Below are 5,000 nucleotides of genomic sequence, written 5' to 3' on the forward strand. Positions count from 1 at the left end.
ATAAACCTCTCCACTAGTGTCTTGTTATGTTAAGCCCTTCACACAATGACAAGATACGTGGTGTGTGTGTGTATGTGTGTGTGTGTGTGTGTGTGGGGGGGCATTGTTGCATGGGGGCGTTAAGGAATGCCATCAGGTAACAAAGGCGAAAACACACACACACCTGCCGACAGATTCACGAAGTGTGGACAAACACAAGGAGAGGGCAACAGGCTTGCTGGACATCCATTAGGGAGGGCCACAGACAAGAGAGAAAGCTCTGCCAGCCCACCAACAGACACACACACACACACATACACACACACACACACACACACACACACACACATACACATACACACACACACACAGACACACACGCACGGGTGTGTGGGGGCTATTTACACGCAGCCTGCACAAACACACAGGCCCTGGCAGTGATGGATGAGACCAGGCTTAGCCCAGTCACACCACAAGCCACCTCCGACAACCCCAAGCCAGAGAGGCCAAGAGCCAAGCTGGGCTCCACCACACTCAGGAGCTCAGAGGAACACCCAGCACGGGGCCCGCAAGGGACCATGGACAGGACAATTAAAAGCCCCAATAGTGACCCCATAATGACCAATGCAATATTGGGGACCCAACATTACATAATATAATCGGGCCCAAACTTTCTAGCAGTGCCCCCCCCCCCCCTCCCCGCCCACATGGAATGATTGTCCTAAATGGAGCATCAGTGATCAGGTGATTCAGACAATATTTTGAGAAAACAAGAGTGAGAAAGCCATATAAGTGGGTAGCTGCAGTCTTCTGCGATTTGAACCAGGAGCCAAGACAAGGAGACACACTTGTAGCAGGAAAAAAAAAATCTGAATGGCGATAAATCACTGAGAACAAATAGACCAACAGAAACAAAACAAATCGTTGATGATGCATGAGCGTGGTTCACAGTCCTCTTTTCTCTGTAAACAACAGTAACAAGAAACCGACTTCACTTCAGCGGATCAATCAAGACGACGCAGAGATCACTCGCTACCTCATCGGCGAAGCAAAGATGGAGGGGTCAATGTCAATACGGGAGAGAAAAGAAGGTGTGAAGTGTACGTGTCTGGGGCAGGAGTGATCGATTCCTCTGTGACTGCTCGGCCTATTTTGCCCCAACATTGATGGAGAGGGTGCTGAGTAAGACCCAAGGGGTGGTCTCGGGGGGGTATTTACGGGATGGGGGAGTCGGCCTGGGGGACATTTGAGGCTTACAGATGACCACTGTGACACTGCATGTGTTGGGTGGAGGATAGTCTATATGTCAGAGAGAGAGAGAGAGATGAAAGATAGATGGAGAGTGAACGATGACTGCCTGTTTTCATGTTTTTTTTTTTTTAAAAGCAAGGTGGGGTTGCTTGGGGTTTAACATGCGTCCATTTCACCCATTTTTTCTTCTCTTCTACGGTAAACAAGACATTATATTGCCTAAATAAAACGTATGATTAAAACCCTGTCTGTTAAGATCCTTCCTAATCTTGAAAAAGGCGGTAAGTTCCTAAATTACCCATAACATAATTTCAAAGGCAGGCATCCTATCCCAAACTAAGATCAAACGCAGGGCATTTTGGAGACTAGGTCTGACTTCAGAGTAACTATTTACAGGTCTGGATTGGCAGGTCTTTAATGCCCAAAATCCCACCTGTGCTACTCTGTGAGGTTTGTGGCTTTGGGAATGGACTGGCATTTAGAACAGCTGCAGCTCACAGACGGACAACCTAACATTCAAGGCTTCAGTCAGAGGTGAGAATGTATTCCAAGAGAGACCTTTGCACAGATAAACACAAAGACAGCTTGCTGCACATCTGAGGGGTACACTATAGGGAATGTGTTTAGTAGTATCGCAAAAGTTTGGGACTACAGTATCTCCTTGTTGCTTGCCATTCTGTGTAGTTTAATGTAACCAATTGACATTTTTTACAAAAAGTTCAAAGAAAAAAAAATCCTGACCAAAATGTTTTCCTCTGTCAGATTTGAGCACATTTCTGGCTTTAGGCTTAGTAGTATACCACTAATCTTGGTTTGTACCAGGTCATTGTAGGCTTAATGTTTAAAGGTAGATCAACTCAATTCAAATGGTGTAATTTCAGGCACTCAGTTATTTCTTATTGAACAGGTTTTATTGAAAAGGAATGAAATGACATGGACAATGAAAACATGGCCCTTTATTACAAATTGAAGAAGACTAGACAAGACCAAACAAAAAGAGAAACATCTGTTTCCAAATCCCAGGTGATTCGTAAGACATCAAATCATATTGGCAACTCTGATTGTATGTACAACATAAAAATAACTTTCTAGAACAACCACAAGCCACACATAAAACTTGGATTCGACAGCACTTGTCATCCTCACCTCCAAGTCCTGACAACTTACAAACAAACAAAAAAATCAACAAAAATAAACAAAAGCAAATACATCCCTGACAGAATATTTACACACAGTATCAGCCACTGGCTGTCTTAGTAAGGCTACTTGACTAATCTTTCCAGTGACATATTTTACAAGTCTCAGGTGCTTTGTAACTCAGATGCTACAGGAGTCATCTTGTAGATATATATTTATATATAAGGCAGAGTAATTTTCATTTTTGTAAAATTGAACAATGTCCACAAAACAGCAAAGCAAAATGTCTCAGGAGAAGCATAAGAGGGAGAACCAAGCATTGATAAAAAAAGTAACAATCTTTTGCGACAACTGCCCGACAGCCAAAGAGAGGCATCGATCATGGACTAACAGTCTATCTGCCAGCACTTGGAACATGAAAATAAATAACTATATACTTTTTTTTCATTAGAATTAAAAGCTGTATACAGTTCAAACCCAGCCTTTTTTCTTCTTCAACCCTTCCAAGTAGGAAGTCTGTCTGTTAAATTAATTTTTAACTTAAGTTTTGACATGACAATGCAAAGCTTAAATTAAAAGCCAGAATATTCCTTCAGTAGAGTAAAAATCTCAGATATGCAAAGGGTATACTACATATGAGTCATTTAATCTGTGTATCACTTCAAATATTAAGAAGGCACGCTATATGAATCGCATTTACACATTCGATAAAAAAAACTTTTTACAACCAGCTGATTACACAAGCTTAACATGTCGTGTGTTTGTTTGCCTTTTGCAGACAAGGAAGGAAGAAAACAACAAGCAAAACCCACCAGTCGTGTGGGTTCAAAACATGGCAGATCATGCTGGGGGAGGAAGGATGACTCGAACACTGTATCGTAACTTGTTTAGTCGGTGACAAACATTCAATGAGAGTGTGAGAGACCATGACCACTGCAGGCTTCACACACAGACACTCACATACAAAATACTGGTGCCACACAATGACAGCACCAATTATCGTTCGCTTGTGAAGCACTCGACATGTCCACGTTACTGCCTGAAGAGAAGTCGTTCTCTCAGCTGCTGCACTGGGTGGAACGGCTGCAGACCTCAGTGGCTTAAGAGTCAGTCTGACGCTTCACACACACAACTGAGGGCCAGTGCTAACCTCACACTGCATCCCTTCAGATGGAGAGCCTGTGTGTGTGCGTGTGTGTGTACGGGGAGGGGATGACCACGACCGTGCCTTTGAAGACTAGGCCACAGCAGCAGCAGATGGGATAGGATCTGCAGCAGATGGGAGTGTGTGGGCGAACGTGGGTGATGCGTATGCGTGTGTGTGTGTCTTATGTGCGTGTGTGTATGTTGGTGCAGGAGAACGAGCGCACACAAGTGGTTCATTCTTAACCACATGGAGAGAAGGGCTAGTTGGAGGGAGGCAAAAACTAAAAGCAGGAAAAACAAAAATAAAAAACAAAAGAAAAGAAAACAAAAACAACACAGAAATCAGGACTAAAATAGAAAAGAGTGTTGAAGAGTGTTGTCCATCTGTGGCCTCTGGCTCACACGCCGGCGTTGTTTTGAACCCTCTATTAACCCCTCACGCTCACTTCAAGGGCCCTCCTGGGTAAGCCAGAGAGCAGACGATGGGCTTGTTCCATGTTTACATTGTACAGCGAGTGCTTGGCTCTGATAACACAGAGAGAGGGTTAAATATAGTTTATAGGCTCGTAGGGAGTGTCTGGCTAAATTGAAAGGCGGGCACAGACTACTGAATGCTGGAAAGCCATTCATTGATGTCATGTGGATGTTGGACTGGTTTTGAGGATGATGATGCAGTCTTGTACTGCAGTTCAAATCCAGTCCGAGGACTTTTGCACTCACGAGCAGAGATATGGACAAGTGACGTAAAGGCAAGACGGCTGCCAAGTGCTACTAATTCTACTGACATCTGGAAGCGCAGTTGTTTATACTCCCTTATTATCTACGGCCACACACACACACACACACACACACACACACACGACACACACAGACAAACACACACACACACACGTAGAGCTAACACTTTTCCAGAAAATAAGACCACTCTTTGCGCTACATGTTCGGCTCCTCATGAGACCTGTGAGAGAAATGGAGAGCAGTCTGGATGAGTAAGCGAGTGACCGAGTGAGGGAACATGGACACGGCCCCAACGATTACTCACTCACAGGAGCCCCAGACTTTCCAGAACTTTCCATCTCACCTGGAGCAGTCCCACAGGAGTGTAACGTGGCGTCCTGCTGTGCCGCTGCGCTTCGGTATGGAAGGCTACTTAAGGAAAAGGCCCCACCATTTTCCCCCTGCCTCACAAGCACCTACAGTGACAGGGGTTCCAGCATTTTCTACCCACTCTGTCTACCTAAAGGCTGATGCTGCTCGCCTGCTTTGGAGCAGTGAGTTCAGAGGCCTCACTTTATGTCTATGAAACAACAAGTTCACGAGTCCCTTTATACCTTTACCAACTAATCACCGGTGTTGCTTTATGTTATGTTACTGTTATCTACACATTTTTTTATTTCTTTTTTTCTACTGAAATGCTTTAAAGTTAAGATTTGTGCCCAGAGCAGAAACAAACAAACAAACAAAAAAACATCAGAGCGAGATGACGT

General features: G+C 44.3%; 1 protein-coding gene across 1 annotated transcript in view; it reads right to left on the reverse strand.

Annotated features, from left to right (window-relative positions):
* Positions 1 to 2,166: 2,166 nt before the first annotated feature.
* The window catches only part of LOC143121375 (nectin-3-like protein), a 51,884-nt gene continuing 49,050 nt past the window's right edge, over positions 2,167 to 5,000 (reverse strand). The window contains exon 4 of the mRNA XM_076281733.1: positions 2,167 to 5,000. This exon is cut by the window's right edge and continues 1,409 nt beyond it. The gene's annotated coding sequence lies outside the window, so the exon portion shown is untranslated.

Source organism: Alosa pseudoharengus, unplaced genomic scaffold, assembly GCF_046254945.1.
Source record: "Alosa pseudoharengus isolate Yale_2024_CS ecotype anadromous, Long Island Sound unplaced genomic scaffold, YU_APseudo_1.1 YU_APseudo_1.1_scf_13, whole genome shotgun sequence".
NCBI lineage: Eukaryota > Metazoa > Chordata > Actinopteri > Clupeiformes > Clupeidae > Alosa > Alosa pseudoharengus.